Source organism: Lactuca serriola, chromosome 5 (genome assembly GCF_051521515.1).
Source record: "Lactuca serriola cultivar US96UC23 chromosome 5, Lser_US96UC23_V15, whole genome shotgun sequence".
NCBI lineage: Eukaryota > Viridiplantae > Streptophyta > Magnoliopsida > Asterales > Asteraceae > Lactuca > Lactuca serriola.
The window spans coordinates 134,609,003-134,633,206 of NC_136412.1; the positions used below are offsets into that span (position 1 = coordinate 134,609,003).

At 34.7% G+C, this 24,204-nt stretch overlaps 1 pseudogene across 1 annotated transcript; it reads left to right on the plus strand.

Annotated features, from left to right (window-relative positions):
* The first annotated feature begins 4,278 nt into the window (after positions 1 to 4,278).
* Positions 4,279 to 9,403, plus strand: LOC145053001 (LRR receptor-like serine/threonine-protein kinase FEI 1; annotated as a pseudogene). The gene is made up of 9 exons (XR_013684307.1): positions 4,279 to 4,368; positions 6,873 to 6,923; positions 7,462 to 7,523; positions 7,611 to 7,906; positions 8,259 to 8,392; positions 8,502 to 8,819; positions 8,876 to 9,033; positions 9,120 to 9,188; positions 9,277 to 9,403. The product of XR_013684307.1 is annotated as an LRR receptor-like serine/threonine-protein kinase FEI 1 (transcript).
* The last annotated feature ends 14,801 nt before the right edge of the window (positions 9,404 to 24,204 follow it).

Sequence of the window (24,204 nt, forward strand, 5' to 3'; positions counted from 1 at the left end):
ATACGAATAGGTATACAAATACGAATACGAAAGCACGCCTTTGGATGACGCCAAGACTTCGAATATACATTTAGTGTACGCCTTGAGTGTCACCAGAGTTTCAAAAATAATTCGAAAGTACGCCTCTAGACATTGACTGAGTTTGGAAAACATACGCCTTTGGATGTCGACAGAGTTTCGAAGATACGTCTAATGTACTCTTTTGGAAATCACCAAAACATCGAAAATACAGTTAATGTATGTTTCTGAGTGTATCCAAATATTCGAAAATGCAACTAAGTATAGTAGATAATCGATATTCGAGTGTAGGATAACTAAGATATCATAATACCTAACTAATGCTATAATTATGGTAGATACTAGTACATCGAAATCCGAACTAAGAACTAGCCGCAATGTTAGGAAAATATGGGATTTTCCTGGGATAACATAACAACTCGTAAACAAATGGTGTAACAAACGGAAATCTAAACTAATAGGAAAATATGGGATTTTCTTGGGATAACATAACTACTCATAATCGAATCGTGAAACGAATGATAACTAAACTGTTTTTATAAGAAAATATGGGATTTTCTTGGATAACAACTTTTCAGAAAACCAAAAGGCAACTCATTCTTTTCAAAACTAAACCGCTTATGAACTCACCAACTTTATGGTGATTTTCAAACTGCTTGTATTCTCAGGTCCACATAGACAGGTACCCAGCGATCCTTTTGGCGAAGACGGAGTACGTAGAAGACACATCTGTACTTTTGTTCATATGATATATATATATATATATATATATATATATATATATGTATGACACTTGTAACACTTTGATTCAAACAAATGTAATAACTCTATGTAATGTATTGTTTTGTGTTTACTATGCTTACTATGTACATTAGTTGCGATATTCATGATGTCCTCCGCCCCGGAACGTTTCCGCCTTAGGTTTCGGGGCGTGACACATCCCTAATGGTGGCGCCCCTAAAAGTTATATTTCTAGTTGTGCGCTAGCTTCCATGCATTCTCAACTTGTCCCTCGACCCTTCCATGTTGTTAACGAAGTCAGATCCTCCTCCGACAGCCTCCATAGCGCCTGGGAAAATCCCATGTTTTGGGATTTATGGCTCCAACCTATTTTAGTCACTTTAGATAAGTCCTTGACCCTTATTTCTCTTGGAAAAAGCGTTTTTCTAGTCCCTTACAGACATGAAATCTTGGTTGGACTACTGGAACCATGTAAACAAACTTGGAATGACTTCAAAGCCTCTTATGCACACCATTCTCGAGGTTTTTGTTTTTAGACCTTACTCTCGAGTTTCAAGGTTTCTAAATTCTTTTTAATTGTCTCCAGAGGTGAATTTTAAGCCTATTTACACTTTAGATCATGTGTGAGAAACTTGAATCAAGAAAACACCTTCAAACACTTTGAAATTCTCATAAGCTTTCAGAGATTTTTCAAAAACAAGTTCATTTCTCATTTTTAAGCTCTTAGATCTAGTTCATTCAATGTTTAGGGTTGCTTAAATAAGTTATTGACTCCCTTAACTTTTCTTTTTGTTCTATTGGTGTCTAGAACCAAGAAACGACACCCTTTTCCCGAGTTTTGTCTCGAAACTCTCAAAATGAAGTGGTACACTATTAGATCATGAAATCTAAGTTTATATTAAGTCTCAATGTTTTACACATTATCAACATTATATATATATATATATATATATATATATATATATATATATATATATATATATCAAGTTGGTTGGGGGTGTGTATGTATAAAACGAAAAGAAAGTCGATTTAGGTTTATGTGGGTGTTTGTGTGTGTGACCCTAAGCTTATGTTGGAATAATACATACCCAAATATAGAATATAAGATGAATAAAATATAAATGTTGTACAAAAAATAGTTCAAGAGAGTCTCTAAAAGTAAAAGTATGAATAACGTATCGTATACGTGTGATCTAGAAGTCATCTAAGTAGAGTTTTCTAGTATAGGTTATTGGGGATCAATGAGGGAGAAGTCCATCTAGCCCGTAACGGTAGTGATGTTAAGATTCTGCTTGCTAGATTATGGTGGGTCTTCTCACTATACTATGTAGGATACTAGATGCTTGTTTTCTTTGCGACTCTTTCATAGTTGTATATATGTATGTTGGGCAAGGCCCACTGGGTGACACCCGTTATATTATTCGGTGAGGGCCATTAGGTGAGACCCATTATATTATTTGGTGAGGCTCATTGGGTGAGACATGTTATATTATTGGGCAAGGCCCGTTAGGTGAGACTTGTTATATTATTTGGCAAGGCCCATAGGGTAAGACCCGTTTTATTATTGGGTGAGGCCCGTTGGGTGAGACTTGTTACGTATGATGGGCGAGGCCAGTTATGTATGTTGGGCGAGGCTCGTTATATATGGTGGGTGAGACCCATATTGGTATGTAGTATTATGGGAAGCTCACTAAGTATTGTTCTTACGGTTTCATGTTTTTAATGTTTTAGGTACTTTTGGTTCCAAAAGGAAGTTGTCGGCTTGATCGCACTATATCCCCTGAAGCTTTATTGTGCACCAGCTTTTTATGATTCACTTTGATGTTTGACAATATGATACATTTTGGTTGTCTTTAAATGAATGAATGAATATATTGGGTTGTTTAAAAATGAAAATTATATTTATTATTTTTTGGGATGTTACAAATTATAAATTATACCAAAAGGTTGTCTCTAAAAGTTTGCATTAGACTCATTTTGTAATAGTGAGAAAACCTGCATAGTATTATTGTATTGGATGTTGATTTCATGTAAAATGATTAGTAGTAGAAGAACACCCTTACAATTGTGTTGATGTTTTACCACTTTTTTTTATTATTATTTACCGCTCGTTGTTAGTTCATGAATATAGAGCATTAGTGGCGAGATATGGTGTATCGGACAAAGAGTCTACGGTTTCTTCGTGTTATTCATGGTGTAGTACCATGAAAAAGATGCAAGAGATGCCTTACAAAATTATTACATTACCTATAGTTAATTTTGGTAAGTTCATAAATCCACCACCAATTTTCAAACTTATACCAAATTCACAAATATATTGCGACAAATATTCAATACTATGCCTTTCTGGCAATTAATGCTTGAAAATCAATGGATATTTACCAACAAATTTAAATCGTCCATAGCAAGTTTCTGCATGTGTTGTGGTTGTCGCATGCTTATCAAAATTCATTCAAGTGTCACTAATATGTTGTAAAATTCACATTGCCTTGAAATAGAAAAAGAATACAAATATACTTAAAATGCAAAGTCGCAATTCATGTAGAACAATTTGCTAATATCATAACACCGTGTGTCAGTAATCCAATAATCAACCAAAATAAACTTTCGGACAAAACATTCATAAAACTCTAATTATTTATCGTCAAGCTTTCTTTGACTTGTAGATTTTAACTGAATGGCATGTTAAACGAAAAATATAGGAACAATTTTACATTATCCTCATTAATTATGAACATCGTTTTCATTTGGAAATTTAATTTTAAAATATATATAATAGTATACATATTTATTATGATTTCATTTAACACATTAATCATACTTTAACATTTAATGAAACCATTAATTTTGTAGACAAAAAATATAATAATTTTGCGCTAATCACATAATTTCATGAAAAGCTAAACCATTAATACGGTATACTCAACCTGGAACACTACTGGAAACCAAACCTTCTGCGACGGAATTAGGGACGGAAGCCTTCTGTAGCTAATTAGCGTATGTTTTCTGAGCGATCAGCTACGGATTTCACAAAATCCTTCAACTCAATTAATTTTAGAAATTTAGTGATGGGTCATTGAGGGCTTAGAGACCGATTGATCTAACTTTTTCGACAAAAAGAAATCCCTTGCTAATCTGTCGCAAGTTAAAGATTTTTAGCCTGGGAGCTGCGACGGATTTTTTAAAAACATGGGATTTTTTTTCTTGGGCCTCGTCAATCGATCGCTGAAAGGCCCACGCCTTTTTTTTCTCATTTCGCTCTCTTTTCTCGTTATGTTCATTCGTTTTAATTTCATTCCGTCTGAAAGCCCTAAGCACGATTTCCTCCCAAAGCCCTAAATCGCAATGCGTTGACTCAATTGCATCCTCCACCATGGAAATCACTTCCACCACTGTCCACCTGCATCGCCTCACTTACCTGTATTGCCTCTCATTGATGTTTACTTGAAGCGACGCCAAAGAACATCCGCGTGGCTTTCCTCTCGGTCTGTCTCCCTTCCTCGTTGACTCGTGATTTCGTGCCAACGCCGTTTGATCTGTTGGTTGCTAGAAAATTGTGGTGGTCATCCCATTCAAGCTCTTATTCTTACAAATTTGAATAACTTTAAGGTAATTTTGAACTTTTGTGGATGAATTGCATAATTTTTGGCCATTGTTATGTGTTATATGTGTTAGATGATAGTACTTGCTGTGAATTGATGTTACAATTGATGGAATTTGATTAAAATTGAGGTAATTTTGGTTGAAATTGCTATGAATATAACTTGGGTGCCACAGAAGAAGGTGCCACTTCCTGAAAGGCAGCACAAAACCTTTATTAGTGACTTTCTTTTGATTTTCAGTTTAATTTTTTGCTGAAGCAAAAAAAAGCTATACCTGATTAGTTATTTTTCAACCATCACACATAAAGAGTTCTTTACGGATGATTTTGGTTTTTATATCCTTTTTCTTGTTTAGTTGATTGATGATATTCACCAAAGTACTAATGGGGGGTGATTCTTCCACAGACAAATTTTTATTCATCCACTTATAATTATACATATTGACAATTATACCCTCGTTAAATATTTCCTTCATTATAATTGTACCTTTTTTTGTTACCAAACCTGTGTCCACTCACCTCTCTCTGTCTCTTCCCTGACTGATTGAGGCTCTAAACTCATGGCTTGGTCAGACCCTGTTGCAGTGTTGCTGGGTAATTTAGGTGGTTGTTAGGGCGAATTTGGGTTAGTTGGACAATATTACCCTCAAGCAATAAATCTATGATTTGCAGAGGTTGATATAGCACTAGTGCTGTTTGGATCTTGGAAGCTTGGTTTTGCTTGAAAGTCTTTCACAGAAATCAATTATCTTTACAAAAAAAAAATATCTTTCTTTCATTCCAATGGAATGGAGTAATTGAACCATTCCATTCCTTCTCCAATTCTGTCCTACAAAACAGTAAAAAGGACAAATTTTCACCTACCTTCTTATCAATACATTACACAAGAGTACAACTCTTTCATTGGGCAAAAGAGACAAAAGTACCCCTGCAACAGCTCCAGAAATGTTTTTCTTTCTTTGCTCAAGGGTTACTACTTTCTCATTTACCACACATCCGGTCATGATTGGTTTGTATTCTTTGCATTCAAGAAGAATTTTTGCCATTGACATGCATTGAATAAGAAACTGATCAAATGACATTATCTCTGGTTTAGAATCTGTTATTTTATTTAAGCAGAAATCCATGACTAGGGGGAGGAAATTTTGGTCACCAAAAGAATACGGATGCCTTGTCTGAATTGTAGTTAAAATCTTCATCACTTTTGTGCAAGCCCTTTTTATGAATTCAAAAAGTTTCAAATGGTGTTCCCCAAAAGATGAATCTGTGAAATAAGATTATAGGATCAAAAGTTAAGGAATTTCGTTTCCTAAATGGAACTAGTGGGAGGGCATTTTGGTCAATAATGATAGTGATTGATACTCACAGTATGGAAGGAGAGATTGGATTGCTTTTAACAGCAAAGGACAGACCTCCTTGACTGGCTGAACCTCCTACAAGTTATTGTTAAGTTAAATAAATTCCTAGAGGGAACATGTGAAAAGACGATAATACTCTTTGTACCTGTAAATATTTTTCATCGCTTGGAAACCCTGAAACTATCAACGGACGGATTATCTTTGAGCACATAAACCATCTTTCACATGTTAAATAAAGTTCATCTTGATGATTTTCAGAAGCATTTGAGTTTGTGGTTTGAGTAACAGAAGAGAAGCCATTTAGTATGGTCTTCATATCAGTTTGCCACAGATGCCAGCTGTACTAAAAAAACTAGAATGTTATCTTCTAAAACAAAATTAATGTAAGATTACATGTTAAATGGTTATATGAAGTTGTTAACTTTTCTTTTCCACAATTGATTTACCTCAGCAAAGTTCTTTTGATCTTATGCAAGAGGTTTGGTGGATAACTCCTTTAATGTTCGGAAAAGAATCATAAAGATTTTGTGTGAAGTAAGAACATCTGATGGTTGAGGCTGTTGAGCTAAAACAGAAAAGAGCTCAGGCCTGAAAGCAAGAAAATATGAAGTCAAATATTTATGGCTTTAAAATCAATTTAATATAGTTGGAAAAGTGATTGTGGATCATATAGAAAGCATACCATTCTTTGGGGTGGTCAAAAAATTACCTCAAAGTTATTTTGGAGATTAAATGAGAATGCAGTGATGAGATTTTCGAAGTCAGAATAAAATAAAGGGTTCGTAGGATTCGTTGAAAAGATCCATAAAGGTGGTCAAAGGTGATTCAACTAGATAAGTTGCTGAAAATAAGATGCAAATTGGTCAATGACAAATGTAGTTCCCACCTGATAGTTCTCCTCTCTCAAGTTAGCACCTAAAATCCAAATTTAGAAATTATTTGTACTTTTATGTATAAAAAGTTGTGGCTTTATCATAAATGAGTCTTATTTATTACAAAAATGAGAACCATATCGACCATTTTTGTAATTACTTTTTGAATCATTTTCACTTTCAGTTCCTTTTTTCTCTGTGTGCTCTTGTGGCTTAGAATTTTTTAAAGTTGCAAGTTTTAAAAAGCTTTTGCCGATCTTTATGAGTTTTGGATATTTACAGCCTCTTTTTCCTGGTGAAAGTGGTGTAGATCAGCTGGTAGAGATTATCAAGGTACGTTCTGCTCTGTTATGATTTTTTTATATCTTTTGGTGCCTTCATATAAGAATAGACACTGTTTTTGTATATCTTTTGGTGAATAGACATTGTTTTTATGCTAGTTGAATTTAACAGGTTAATTGAGAATTAGATGATAGCTACAGAATTAGAAGAAAAGAAGGATTCAACAATAAACAACTAAATACAACAAAAGATAAAGACCTGAAGATCTGACTTTGCTAGATTCACATTTGTGGGGTGAGAGAGTGGAAGATAAATAGGATGATCTTCTTCTACATCTGTATAACTAGGCAACAAAAAGAATGATTCTTATTTGACTTTCTATGACAATATTACAATATTACAATATATATCTATATATATATATATATATATATATATATATATATATATATATATATATATATATATATATATATATATATATAAAGAAATATTAAAAAACGATCAAACACTTGTCCAATAACATAAAAATGGAGATTTTTTTTTTAAGATGTTAACATCTAAAAATAAAGATGTTCAAATGATGCAGAATAATTACTTAAGTGGGTTTATTCCTACTGAAATAGGAAATCTTTCGAATCTTCAAACATTGTAAGTTACTTAAATATTGTCCACAGTAAATAATTTTTTTTCTTCTTCTTAAAAGTTAAAAATAGGGTTTGTTTGTGTATGTTGCAGGGATGTTTCTAGCAACTCTTTGAGTGGAAGTATTCCCATATCACTTGGGAATATGAGGAGCCTTTTGAATTTGTAAGTATATGCTTATCTTCATTCTTCATTCCTCAGTCCCTTTTGACTTTTTCTAAAACTTATTTGTATGTTGACTTTTGTGTTGACTCTGTTATATCATGAAGAAAATTGTAATTGTTTGTTGCTTATTTGCAGTTTTCATGGAAATCGTGGCTTGTGTGGGAAGCATATTAATCAGTTATGTAAAGATGAGGATGGAGGTTCAACAAGCTCACAGTCTACAGGTTTTCTTTATAACTTTTTAATTTCAGTCAAACTATTTTTAGTTGACTTTATTTAATCCAACTACCCTTTACCTTAAATTCCAAATTTATAAACAGTCTTGTATCTTTCTTCTAATCTGCTGCATAAAAGTTTCATCCAAATATTGAAGATAACATTTTCTGTACATTTTCATAAAAACTCTACTAAAATTACTTCTTAATCTACAAAATATTACATAAAAGTTTCTTATTGCGTAAACTAATATCTCTATGTTATCTACTACAGTATCACATTCATTTTCCTTGTTTAAATCAATAGATTACTTACCATTTTATGTTTTAGAATTAATAAATGTACATTTTATAAAAACAGGAAGCCAGAATGTAAAGAAAAACTCTAGGAGGCATTGGATCTTGTTGCACTTATGTGTTTCTGGGGTTGTTTTCTTTACAAAAAACTCGGTAAAAATGATGCCAAAGGTCTTGCAGTAGATGTTGGTGGAGGTGAATTTCATTTCTATTTTTATTTCTAATAAGAGTTAATGATCATATCATATACTTCCATTTCTTGAATCCACCCTTAAATTTCTATCTTTTTTTTATTTGTTCTTCAGGTCATCGATTGTGATGTTTCATGGAGACTTACCATACTCTTCAAAAGATATTATAAAAAAGCTGGAAACTTTAAATGAAGAACATGTAACTGGAGCTGGAGGATTTGGAACTATCAATGGATGATGGAATTGGAAACGTATTTGCATTAAAAGAATAGTAAAATTAAACGAAGGATTTGATTGATTCTTTGAAAGAGAGCTTGAAATTCTTGGAAGCATTAAACACAGATATCTAGTAAATCTAAGAGGCTATTACAACTCTCCAACTTCAAAATTGTTAATATATGATTACTTATCTGGTGGTAAGAAATTAAAAATCAACATTACAAACACCTTTTTCTTCAATTTCCATTTTCTTGAAAAATGTTTTTTCTTTTTGCAAAAAAATCTGAGCTTTTAGGTTGGGATGCTCGACTTAATGTGATTATAGGAACTACAAAAGGGTTTCTGATTTTGGTCTTGCAAAACTCTTGGAAGATGAAGAATCTCATATCACAACAATTGTAGCTGGAACTTTTGGCTATCTTGCTCCAGGTATTACTTTTTTTTCTTACTAAGTAAAGAAATAAATGAATGAAATTACTATTTTGTTTTTTTGTTTTTTTGTTTTTGTTTTGTAGAGTATATGTAGAGTGGTAGAGCAACAGAGAAGACGGTTTATCGAGAAAGACCTTAATATTGTCGGATGGGTAAATGACCATTTTACCCTTGTAGTTTCAAACTGTCGGTTTTTTTTTCTGTCTGAATACATGTGAAATGACAGTTTTACCCTTGCAGTTGAATTATATAATAAAAGAAGATCGACAATGAGAAATCATCAACAAATGCGGGAGGAAATGGATGCCAAAGCTGCAGCAATAGATGTATGCAGCCTTGCAAAATATGATGGGAAATTGAAAATTAGAGGTAATATGATGTTAACCATTAGTATTTGATGTTTTTGAATGACTTGTTAACCTTTTGTATTTGATGTTTTTGATTGTTTTGAATAATGTTTTATAGGAATGAGAACCAAAGATGATTGGATGAACATGAAATGAAGATAGCAACTAAAATGTTATTTTGAACATATGTTATGTGAAAACTCATTTCCCGATGTTTATTTTGAAGGTTAAACTTTTTTTTTTCTATTTGTACCTCTTTTGCATACTTTGGATTTCTTGGTGTTAAAATGTTCTCAACTATTGGAGTTTGATGTTATGTGGACAATTTTGTTTTTGGATGTTTTTTGAATGATACTTTGGTAAACTTTGATAGTTTTGGTATTGTAATGTTTGGTTGTATCATTAATTGATGTTTTTTTAGCATAATAATTTGATGATTGTAGTTTTTTTTCTTTTAGAATCGTAATAAAAAATGATATTACAAGTTCGCGACGGATTAGTGACACAAAAAAAATTAAAGCATGAATTTTGGGAGGGATTAGCTACGGAAAAAAATCATGTGTAAAGTTTGCGACGGATCAGCAACGGAAAAAATAAAATTAATGTATGAATTTTGCAAGGGATTAGCTATGGAAAAAAAATCATGTCTAACGTTTGCGACAGATCAGCGACGGGAAAAAAAATTAGTATATGAAATTTGCAAGGGATTAGCTACGGAAAAAAAACTGATCACGGAAATTTGCAACAAAATAGCGACGGAATGACTTTAACAAATTTTGTCGCTAATGCCCTGAGTAAATGTATTGAGTGACATTTAGCGAGGGATATTCTATCGCTAAATTTGTCGCAAGGAAAAAAAGATCCTTCGCTAAACCCTCGCTGAGTTATTTGCCACGTTATAATTACCTATGGAGTCAATCCGTCGCTGATCCATCGCAAACAACATTTAGTGACGGAATAGCGACGAATTCTTTCGGCTCTAAAAGCCATGTTTCTAATAGTGGAATAACTACAATGTCAAATGATGAAAGATATTCTCACTTAAACAAGAAAGAAAAATGTATCAAATGTTTTTCCAAAAAGTAAATAAATTGAAGCGTATTGGTTATATTTACCAAAAGACTTCTAGTCAAACCATATTTAGGTGTTGCTTTTCTTCTTTGATATCGATGTTTCAAGTGTTGTCCTGGGCACATGTTGAATAATTAGATTTACATTAAAAAAGCTATTCAACTATTGTGGCCATTTACATATAAGAGCCCGTTAAAAAAATTACAAATAAAAAATCAAGTAGCAGTGTAGCACTTTCTTCATCAAGCAACAAAACTGTCATTTTGCATAACTTTTGGCTCTATTTGAAGACTAGGTGTGAGACCCGTGTATTACACGGGTTGATTTAAAAAAAGATTAAACATTAAAGTTTAAATAGAAAATACTTTTAATGTACAACATTAAAATAAGAAAGGAAGAAACATATTTATTGCAATTTAATATCATATATATGATATTAAATACTTTACATATATAAGTATAAGGAGAATTTCATATATGTCAAGAATTGAAACAAACCAAAAATTGACAAGTGGATAATATTTATTTCAAAAATACCATAAAATGACAAATGTCAAAACTCATGAGGAATTGACATGTGGCAAAAAAACCTTCATTTATTAAGAAGGATATATATGTACAATAGTAGGGGAGGTTGATGCAAATTACCAACGCTAGAAATCAGGGTTATAGGGTTACGCCTACACATTTCTTAACCATTATAAATACGATGTTCAGGTTCATTTCAATACAAATTCACAGCCGCTGTCATCATCGACCCTATCAATCTAGATCACAATCGTTTCTTACATATCTGAAAATCGTGAAAATCATGCACATAGATCAAAAAGCTGGTAAAGATCCGCTATACATTGATCTGTATAGCCAGTCACTCACACTATACATTGATCTATATGCTGTTGTCAGCCTAGTAGAATCAGATTACTATCAGTTAGGTGTTCATAACATTTCAAGAGTTGGTTTTGTGGGTTTGTGAGAGGCCCATTTATCTGATGCTTGGAAAGGTAAATTTATATAATGTTTTCTTATGGAATTGTTTTCATTTCAATAAATTTTTACTGCTCAACTTTCCTATTTATGCTATATCTAGTAACGTTTCATTAGTCTAAATCTGACATCTAATTCCTTTCTTATTGAATACTGTTTGGAGATTATATTTTGAGATCCTGACGGAAGTTGCAGATCTGATCTGTAGTTCTATACATACTGATTCCCTAATATCACTAAAGATGCAGATATTTGGGGATCGAGTATTAGATTTTTTTTAAGCAAAAAAATCTGACAGAGATTTTAGTTTTAGTGATTTTAATTTTTGAACTCATAGCTTTCGCAATAAGTTTTTTGAGTTACAAACCAAAAAAGTTAACTAATCTTCATTGTAATAAACAGGATGAATTGGATGCCTGAGAAGATTCATTGAATTGATATGATGGGACAAAACCTTTGCATATTTCAGTAGCGGAGCGTAAACAAGAAAGAATGGCTCCCCTGTAAGTTGCATAATCATTAATGATGGTCAAAGCATCTTCATGTTAAAATCATTAATTTTTAATACGTGCAGTTTGCAGTTGTCAAGTTTATTATGGACTCATTGTAGTTTTATGGGTTAATGTTTCGTTTCAGACTTAATTTGCTCAGGCGATATCATCTACCGGCCACATGTGTGCATAAGGGTTGCCAATTTTGTCAGTCAATAAATCCGGACCATATCTATTCCATTAACCCGATAGGCCTCTTCAGATTAATGTATTAGATAAACGGTGGATACAATCAACATGAACTTTATATCGGGATACTGTTGGCTCAGGTCACTCAATAGACGAAGTAACACAGATACAAAAGTGAAGAGAGCTTTGACACGGAGGAATTATCTTTCTTATTCTTATTCACTTCCCTGTAACAACGAGTACAACTACATCTATTTAAACAACAAGAAATAACAAACTAAGCTAAAAACTAGCTAGACAATGTGCTCCTATCTAAGTGGCAACTAAGCCACGTTATTTCCTCCAAACCTAGTCAACTAATAACCCATGACACCCGTTCGCCCATTGCCCGTTAATCCGTTAAACAAACCGATTAACCAAACAGATACATCAACTAGTTCGATCGATTAAAAAAGCCTAAGTACAAAACATCTACTGGACGAGCTTTATACAAGTCTTTGTTGATAAAAGTAGCGGATATGGTGTTCTTTGGCTACAGGGTGGATTAATCTTTGTTTAGAACCCGTTTTATTTTCTATCGGTGTATTTGTATGAGTATAAATATATATGAAATGGGTGTCCATATGTGTACGTGTATCCATTGTATATGAATTTGAATACCACAAGATCCTATATAAACATATTTCATATCACTCATACTTTTCTTATGAGACATGCCAGCACACGTTTCATAAAGGAACAACATTTCAAATGTATTAACCTTTTAATACTTTCCCTTATTAGAAAATGTCACTTCAGCTTTTGTAGCTGGAAGAATTTTCACATCTACTTAGACATTGAATAGGCACAATAAGTCACAAAAAATATATGTTGGCATTACTTATGTGATGTTTTTTTTAAACAAAAGGGTGTTTTTATTATAAAAACAAAGCTAGTGAGAGGATAGAGTTTCATTTAGTTGAGGCAATCTTTCCGAGGATCGATAGACCAGATTAACCAACAAAACTATTCATCTTTTCTTGCTCTAATACCTAACCAATCGAAGGCTGGATGTCACCTAATAACTCTTTGCTGCACCTGAATTTGCACCTGAATTTGCAACTGGTGACAGGAAGCTTGAACTTTTTATCCTTTATCTTATTACAGGAGAACCCACATGATAAAACCTCAAAAACAAATCAAAGATGTTTTCTTTGGCAGGGGCTATGCGATTCCAAATAGTGTTGCAAGTATTATATTTTGACAAAACCTCATCATTTATGAACCTTGCGGAGTACGCCGAGAAATTGCCATCCTTGATTTCAAGCCATCTTGACCAATTGATTTTGATAGAAAACATGGAAAGAAAGTCCAAATTCAAATAATTAAAATCAGTTTGAAGATTAATGATATTGCCCCAAATGCCGCTTTTACAAGCCATCATTCATTCTGTCTCGCCCCATAGTGTCGTTATAATTTTTTTTGCGATGGACCATTAGTCAGCATAGAACCAGCACCACCATTTTCCCAATAAAGCGTATTTAATTAAATGATCAGCCATTGTTTAAATCACCTTTTCCTTGATATATAAAACATTTTCCCTAGTAATACAAGTAATTTTCTGATTGTCATCCAAACCAACCCAAAATAATTTATAATAGGATGCTCTCAATCATTTGATGACTCCATTTGCCACCTTGAAAAGATAGAACAAGTAGGTTCCAAGGGTACCATGAACGTTAACACACAAGGTTAATCAACCTCCAATAGTGATATTTCTTGGACCTTCTACAAAAATTATTTTGAATGAGAATTTTCAACAACATATAGTTTTCCAAGATGATATTCTCGTCATCTTCACACCCACCGGAACACCATGATGGGAGAAAGGAAACAAACTTGTGGCACAACCCAACCAAGTAGGTAGGTTTTAAACCTCCGAGTTAGTAACACATGTTAGCATGAGTTTACTTTTAGCCAGGTTCACTTTGAGGCCGGGCGCAACAAAGAAACACCTCAAATTAGTACAAAAATGACATATGGCCACGTTTTTTAGAAACATGGTTGTCACGGACTTGGTTAATTGTGTCACCTCAAATTAATCAAAGTCTAGTAATGTTTTAGTTACATATTTTAGTAAAAACCATCACAATTGCAGACTATGTTCACACATTTTGTTACAATTTTACATAAAAAATTGTGACAAATACAAGCCAATAGTCAAGTTAAATCATTGTGACTTTAAGTATTTTATTATGACACTTAAAAAACACGAGACAATAAATGTTTTATGATGACAGTTTAATTTCATATGTATGTCTGAAATTAATAATTTTGAATATGAAAAAATAACATGTGAATGTAAGTATTTTTATTATGGCATTAAAATAAAACATGTAACTAAAAGTATTTTATCGTGACATTTAAGTTTTATGTGTGTCCAAATGTAAAAATATATCACTATAAGTGTTTTATGATGCCAGTGTTGAAAAATGAAACTAGTATTCAGAGAGAGTTTAGGTTTTTATTGTTGGATTAGGTGTCTAAGCCCATAACTATTTTGGTATGTACTTGACTCGATTGTGAGCATAGTCCTTTTGGGTTGCCTTCACCATAGCAACTGATAGGATGAATTAAGGATAAAGAGGATTAATTATGATTTATTAATATATTATATGGATAATATATTAAAAGCGAAATCATATTGTTTAATTAATATTACCTCCGTCCCAAATTTATAGTCCACTTTTGACTTTTCCAGTCTTTTTTCTTCAACTTTGCGTTAAATATTTTTATTTTAATATGTTTTTTCATTGTTATAAGTTTTATCAAGTAATATATAACACAAATAGAAATATTTAAGGTCAAAGTTGAACACAAAAGACTTCAAAAAGCAAAATTGGGCTATCAATTTGGGACGGAGGGAGTATTAGTTAAGAATTAATAAGAATTAACTTTGTGGCTAAAAGAGATTAATTAAATAAAGGAGACTAATATTGCAATTATATGATAGTTGCAATTGGGCTATGGATTCATAATGGAAAGGGGATTGGACGAAATCTATGGGAAGCCCATATGGATTTCGTCCAAGGGCTTTCTAAGGGACTCCATGGGTTGTTTAAGGCCTAAACATTAAATTAGGTTTTCACCTAAAACCCTAGCAGCCCACACAAGTATATAAAGACCCCTAAGTCTCCCAAAACGTGGCTAAGTGATCTCTAAGGGTTCTTGGACGTTTGTGGTGCTCCTCCTCCTTCTCCTAAGTCATCTTGTTGCTCATGGTGTTTGTCACTCCATTAGAGGTGCAACATTTGAGGCACTAGGCTTTCAAGAGTCAAGATAAAGGAGATTTATGATTGTTATTGCTACATAACAATCAAGGTAATATCTAAACCCTTTTAATATGATAATATCGATTATTATATGCTAGATCCAGGGTTTATGAGCTTTGGATGAATATTGCATGTTCATTAGACAAACTAGATCCAAAGCTTTAGGGTTTGCATGTACACCATGTTGGTGATTTGTTATCATCAATATTATTTAAGTGTAATGGGACTACTTTATTGACCAAAAGTGATCTTGATAAATATTAAACAAGTAAGGAAGGTGTAGAGTACACACTTTTTTAAATTTGATCAAGTTTTCAAAGTACACTGTCATTTAGGGCCGAAGCCCCTCAACGAATGGGGGGTCCGTGGGCAACGCCCCTGGGAGCGGGGTCCAAGGGGCGGCAGCCCCTGGCGGGGTCGAAGGGGTAGAGCCCCTGGCTGGGTATGTTGCTATATTAAAAATGCATCAGAAAATCGGATTTTCAAAGAATTGACCATTGTTTGACCTTATCCAAACTTCCATTTTTATGTCAGTTTTTATAGTTTTGTGACAGTTTGAAACTGTCATATGACAATTTTCAGACAAAGATCATAAAGTTGGTTTTGGTCTCATTTTTGGTACATACGAAACTATCATCAAAACATTCTAAATTCTTGTCTTTCTAAGCCTTATCCGATTAAAGAATATTGGGAGTACCACCCAAATGCTTTAATCTGAAAGTTTTTACACAATTCTCAGAATTCCAAGCCTTACTATAGCCAAAAAATCTAACACGCCATAGGATTGATTTAGTGCTCATAACTCATCAGTGGTATCAGAGACTAGGTTGTTTATCTAATGTATTTGAAGCTATGTTTTATCATTCGAAGATGAACAAAATTTCGTTTTTTTGGGTTCTGACCAGACTCACGACGTGAGCTCAGTTCTGACAGCTAATCTCAAAATTTTTGCCATATATTGATTTGGATAATTACCATAATTTTTTTTCCAGATACAATCCGATTTTTTTTCATTATGGTATTGATTATCCTAATCCAAATAGTAGATAATTGTCAAAATAAGAGAATTACTTGTTTTATAAGATAAAGATTAATTATTTGTAGTTTTCATTTGTATTATCTTGTAAGGAAATTTAATTATGTGAAATTTAGATAACCACTAATTATTTGAATAATTGAATTATTTGTAATTTGATCTAGGAAGTTTTGAAAAGTTTCAAAACTTGCCCTCAAGTTTTGGAATTTGATTTTGGATTAAAAGTTCTAATTTCTAAATGTTAAATTCTAAAACCCTAGTTTTTTCTTTTGAAAAGTTCAAATTACACCCTCAGGGTTTTATTAAATTAATTAAGTGTATAATTAAAAGAGAGTTAATAAATCCATAATGATATGGTTTATATTTAATTAAATTAAAAGGTATAATTTGTTAATTGAAACCACCTAGTATTTTAAAAGTGTAAAATACACCCTTATACTATATAGAATTAAAAGTTTAATATTATATATGTATAAGTAAAATGTCAGTCTTACTGTTAGTAGGCCTCATTCGTCGAGCAGCCAACTGCACTCGTCAAGTCTATCATACAGACTAGGCTCACGTCGTGAAGTGAGTCACGTCGTGAGCTGGGTATTTTCATAAAAAAAAATTCATTACAAGCAATGAACGAACATATTAGCATCAAATACAATTGAAACTAATCAAATCTTTTATACCACTGATGAGTTTAAGCCAAAACAGCATCCTATGTGTTCATGCAAACCTTAATGCTTGGATCTAGATTTCACTAATTGTACATGCAGTCATCCAAGGCTTATAAACCCTAGATCTAATGAGAAGAATTTGAAAATTAAAGATACAAATCAGATCTATATTATTACCTCTTGTTGCTTGCTTGAATCTTCTTGTTCTTGGAGCTTAAAGTCGCAATTGTCAATCCTCTAATGGCTTACAAACACCAACAACAAGAAGGTAGTATTTGAGAGAGTGAGGAGGCATACAAAATCGGCTCGAGGGTTCTTCGAAAACAAGTGGCCGAAAATTGCATGCATAGGGTCCTATTTATATTGTGAGCAGCTAGGGTTTCAGTCAAAACCCTAATGGACAACTTAAACCCCAAGTAGCCCATGGAACCTTCTGGAATAAAGGCCACGGACGAAAATATGATGTACTCGCATCATAATTTCGTTCACCCCTTTGATCCATTAGGTTTCCCAGCCCAAAATTCAACTATTACACATTTAACAGTTTAAGTCCCCTTTATTCAATTAATCTCTTTTAGTCACCAAATTAATTCCTAATTAATTTATGACTAATATTAATTAAATAATATGATTTCTCTTTTAACATAACCGGGTCAAGTAGTTACCAAATACGGTTACGGAATTAGACACTAATCCAACACCAACACCTTTCTCAAATGCTCCTCATCCTGCTCCTATGTATTGGAATAGATTAGGATTTCATCAATAAACACAATCATAGACCGATCCAGTATAGGCCAACATACGCAGTTCATGAGATCCATGAATGCTGCTGGAGCATTGGTGAGCCCGAGCTGCAACACCAAGAACTTGTAATGATCACAACGAGTTTGGAAGGTTGTCTTCTACATGTCCTCCTCTCTGATCATCATCTGATGATAACCAGAACACAAATCAATCTTGTAGAACCAAGATGAACGTTGAAGCTGGTCAAGAAAATTACCGATCATCGAGAGTGGATAACGATTCTTCACTATTATCTTATTCAGCTCCCGATAGTAGATAAACATCCGATATGACCCATCCTTCTTCTTCACAATGTAACATCCATAAAAATCATGCCAAATTTAAAATTTTTCAAAACATTTTAAACCGTTTAACATTACAAATATTGTTTTCAAAATAGAAATCATCAGAGTATCCTAGTATCAAATCATAAAATCATAATAGAAGGAGGAGTGGTACGATCATGCCTTGGCCTTCCCGCGATCACTAGAAGTACCTGAAACAATAATCGATAGATGTAAGCTCGAAGGCTATTTTGTTCATTTAAAATCGCTTATCTCTTTAATACTTATCATAAAAATACCATTTTGTTTAAATTACAATACAAGACTATTTTGTTCATTGAATTAATAAACCAGGATCCTCAAAACAAACACTTCCTCTGGTGTGTACAATCGAGCCGGTGCCGTCCCATGATTCTGAGGAAACCTAAAACACATAACACAAAACACTGTAAGCACGAAACTTAGTGAGTTCCCCAAAATACCACTCTAACACATATTAGCCACTCGAGGCTGTAATCTCTGTTGACCCTCTGGTCAGTGTGTCTCAGTAGGACCCTCCAGTCCCAACTCTCGGTGGGCCCTCCAGCCCTAACTCTATTGACCCACAGGTCCTAACTCTGAGAACTCTAAGTCACATATCACAATAAATCTCAACACATAAATAGAATAGAAATACACTAGCACATAATTCTAAAAATACCACATATAACATATATTAGCCACTCGAGGCTATAACTCTGTGGGCCCTTGGGCCCTAACTTTGCGGACCCTCTGGACCTAGCTCAATGGACCTTCCGGTCCTAACTCTGATATACACACAACATAAATCACATAGAAATAATGCAGTGCCACACATCACATAGATAGCATATAATATCTCTATCACATAACTCTATTACCACTCTAGGTAAAGTATAGTGAGAAGACTCACCTGGGAAGTAGAATGCAAATCTTCTCACACTTGAATCTCGAACTCGCCACCGCCTAACACATAAGGCAAATACTCTCATGAATATAACTCTCGAGACTAGACTCAACCCTCTATTGGCACCCACAAAAGGGTAAAAGACCATTTTACCCCTCTCTTGACTATAATGTCCAATCATTGACTAAACCCCAAAGTCAACGAAGTCAACTGTCAACCTTGACCAGACTCATCGAGTGCACCAATGTGACTCGGCGAGTCCATGCGTGTCCTTCACACTACTGGTCCTCATTTGACTCACTAAGTCAACCCTCCACTCATCAAATCAACACCGATCGCGAATCGCGGGACAACTCGTCCCAACTCGTCGAGTCCGACTCTTGCTTCGGCGAGTCCAGTCGTGGACCGATTCCTTTAGTTCCCTTCCGACTCACTGAGTTGTTCCTCAACTCAGCGAGTCACCAACTATGTGATTATCGGGAAAACCCTAACCCTACTCGCCGAGTCCGACTCTCGACTCGGTGAGGTCATGCCGTGCTCGAACTGAAATGACCTCCTGAGGTCAGATCCGTTCCTCTAATCTATAGATCTGGCCTTCACAAGCAAGATAATCACGTAAAGTTTCGATCTTGGTGTTCATGCAAGGGCTCAAGAACTCTATTCGAAGAAATGACCCCAAATATGACACCCTAGTCTCATTCCTTCCACTAATACACATAAAGCTCAGAGGGTTAAGGTCTCTGGACCTCGTTAGATCCAGATCCAAAGCCTTAACACAAGAAGGGGCCAAATGTTCACCAAATCTAGTCTCTAAAGGGTCTAGAAAATCCTAACTCCAAAAATAATCACCAAAACAGAGGAAGGGTCGAATCAATACCTCAAGAATGGTGTCTCTAGCTCTGAACTGCACAGAATAGCATCCTCTTCAACCCCTCTCTTGCCCTGGTCACCTTCTTCTTGCAATAATACTAACATAAGGATCAAAAATGGCCTCTTCTCCCTCACAAATGCTCCAGCTCTCTTAGGGTTTCTCTCTGGGGTTTGGTAGCCGCAACTGACAGCCATAAGGGCCTTTAAATAGGTCCCAAACCCACGAAATTAGGGTTTCATTAAACAGCACGGACTCGCCGAGTCCACCCATGAACTCGCTGAGTCCGGTCATTAACCCGAATAGGAATTTGCGACCCTACTCAGCGAGTCTAAGCACCAACTCGCCGAGTCCCCCCACAAACCCCAAAATAAATGAATAAAATAATATACATGGGAACCCGGATGTTACGCTTAATGAGTTACCCTCAAAATACCAATGTCATACATATATAATGAACCATCAGTCTGTCTGGATCGAATCCCGGTCCTAAGTCTATCTGGACTGCTCTTCGAGCCCTCGACACGTCTAGACCACCCTCCTCGGGGCCTTCAGCCTATCTGAACCACTCGCTCGGCCTTCGGCCTAACTAAATTTGCCCAGCCCGAGCCTGCATTCTACCCGGTACGCCCAGGGTGTCTTGGCCTACTGCACACAGCAGGACCTACATCAACCCTTTCCCTCAACCGACAAACATGTGCATATAAATATCATACGCTAGCATGCAATAACAGATAGTCATTCATATCTAACAGATCACTAACATTGCAACCATCCTATAACCAGGATATCGATCTAAGCCATCTCTAACATGGAAACCATCCTACAACCAGGAGATCAGTCTAACATATTACTAGCATAACAACCATCCTAAATCCAGGATGAAATATAACATAGCAACCATCCTAAACCAGAATGTAAATCATAAAGGGCCGACCTTGGTGCCTTAGACCCTGTTGATATAGTGAGGAGAGCTCACCTCGTAGATAGCATTGAAATACTGAGAATCTCTGACTACTAACTCACCAAGAATCCCGAACTATCACAAAATAAATACTAGGTTAATACTCAAAATAACCTTCTTGACTAAGTGTCCACATAATTCATTATGTCTATTCCCTTTGTTAGGCCAAAGCCCAACACCAAGTCCTTGACTTGAAAGTCCATACACATAAGTCCACTATTTGCCCAATTTACTAAGTTGGGCCCAACCTCCTTATTGGGCTTAACCCCATGATCCACAATCACAACCTGGCCCAAAATGTTTCCTTTATAGAGTCAGTAAGGGCCTAATTCCATTTAGCCCATAACAACCCAAAACCCGAAGCCCATTTGTCAAAAAGCCCAACAGAGGACATATGCGGGGCTTACTAATCCAATCATTGACCACCATCGGGGTGTTTACCCAGTACGCTGGCCGTACTAGATTTACACTGGGCGTACTTAACTGTTTGCCAAATCCTTATTATGTGCTTAATGGCTTAAGCACTTAAGCCCAAACTTTAGATCCAGAGACATAACATGCCTAGGATCCATAAAGTCGTGAACTTTATCACTTTGCACGTCCATAAAGTTCTAAATGCTTGGTCTTAATCTATTAAGACCTTATCCTTCCATGCATGGGACACATTCAGCTAATGGGACCTCATTTTTATCACTCAAGGTCCCTTTAAGAGTCCAAAGGACAATCTTTTTCGTCCAAAACACAGCATGCACTACCTTGTGGTTTTTGGGACAAGAAATGGGTGTTTTAAAGCAAAACAAAGGAGAGATCTAAACATATAAGCATAATGTTTAGAACTTCATACCTTCTGGAGCTTCTTGTGAACGAAATAACTTCACATCTACAAGCTTGGTCACTTCCTTCAACTCTTTGATGCAATGGCTTCCTCTTAAACACTCAAGAACACACCAAATGAGCTAAAACACACAAAGGGGAGGCTAGAGTTTGAGAGAGACGAGTTTGATCTTGTGGAGGATGAGGTAAGAGAGGTTCGGTGCACATTATGTTGCTTATATAGGCCTCAAACCCTAAATATTAGGGTTTCCATCCTGATGTGAGTGCACCCAACGTACACAAGTGTACGCCAAGCGTATTAAGGCAGACCCTTATACACTTAGCGTACTCCTATGTACGCGCGACGTACCCCTTTTTGGCCCAATTTGCAAACTTGGCCCTTGAACTTGTCTGGGCTCTACATTCTCAATCCCCAAAGGCTATAATTTGATAAAATAATGATAGAGAAGGGTTTGGAAATACCTACCAAATCTCGAGATGTTACACACAAACAACTCCTTGTCAAACAACTCCTGCATCTCTAGAGGTTCTAACTGATAAGTACTTCTAGTTCCAAAGGGGAGTTCTTGGCTTGATCACACTGCATCCCCTAGAGCTTTATTTTGCACTATCTTTTTACGAATCACTATGATTTTTGACAATACGATACATTTTAGTAGTCTTTGAATGAATGAATGAATATTTTGGGTTGTCTAAAAATGAAAAAAAAAAGTATTTTTGGGATGTTACAAATTACAAATTATGCTAAAAGGTTGTCTCCAAAATTTTGCATTAGACTCATTTTGTAGTAGTGACAAAACCATCATATTTTTATTGTATTGGATGTTGATTTCGTGCAAAATGATTACTAGTAGAAGAACACCCTTACAATTGTGTCGATCTTTTACCACTTTTTTATTATTATTTTCCCATCGTTGTTTGTTAATGAATATACAACATTAGTGGCGAGTTAGGTCGTGTCGGACAAGGAGTCTAGGGTTTCTTCGCGTTATTCATGGCATAGTACCATGCAAAAGATGGAAGAGATGCCTTACACAATTATTCCATTACCCATAGTTAATTTTGGTAAGTGCATAAATCCATCACCAGTTATCAAACTTATACCAAATTCACAAATATGTTGCGACAAGTATTCGATACTATGCCTTTCTAGCAATTAATGATTGAACATCAATGGATACTTACCAACAAATTTAAATCCTCCATACTAAGGTTGTGCATGTGTTATGATTCTCTCATGCTTATCAAAATTCATCCAAGCGTCTCTGCTGTAAAACTTACATTGCCTTGAAATAGAAAAGGAATCCAAATATACTTAAAATGCAAAGATGCAATTAATGTAGGACAATGAGCTAATATCAAAACACCGGGTGTGAGTAATCCCATAATCAACCAAAATAAACTTTCAGACAAAACTTTCATAAAACTGAATATTTATCTTCAAGCTTTCTATGACTTTTAGATTTTAACTGAAGGGCATGTTAAACGATAAATATAGGCATAATTTTACATTATGTTCGTTAGTTATGAACATTGTTTTCTTCCCGCAATTTAATTTTAAAATAAATATAATTAGCAGTATACATATTTATTATGATTTCATTTAACACAATATTCATACTTTAAGATTTAGTGAAACCATTAATTTTGTAGCCAAAAATTAGAATAAGTTTGCGGTAATTACACCAATTCATGTTGAAAGGCTAAACCATTAGTACGGTATACTCAACCTGAAATAATTTCAATGTCAAATGATGATAGATACTCTCACTTAAACAAGAAAGAAAAATGTATCAAATGCTTTTACAAAAAATAAATAAAATATAGATTATTGTCAGCATTTACCAAAAGACTTCTAGTCAAACCGTATTCAAGTGTTGTTTTTTCTTCTTTGAGGTCGACGGTTCATGTCTTGTCCGAATCACATGTTCAACTAAGAGTAGTTTAGGAATAATTAGATTTACATAAAAATAGAGATTCAACTATTGTGGCCATTTACATATAAGTGCCCGTTAAAAGAATTACAAATAAAAAATCAAGTAGCACTTTATTCATCAAGCAACAAAACTGTCATTTTGCATAACCTTTGGGCTCTATTTGAAGATATGTACAATAGTAGGGGTGGTTGTTGCAAATCACCAACGCCAGAGCCTAGAGATCAGGGTTAGAGCATACGGTATGGGCAACGAGAAGTGATATTTTTGATGATGTAGCACCTCATAACCTAGTCATAACAAGATGAACACCACCCCTCCTTCTTGTTAAGAGGATGTTATGGCATATCTTGTTGTGACGAGCACAAGATGCAACAAGAAGTTTAATTGGTTGTTACCTTTATCAACCTATCAAATCATTTTGTTTCTTTCTCTCTCTACTTCTTTACATGTTATAACATGGGGAATACCATTTT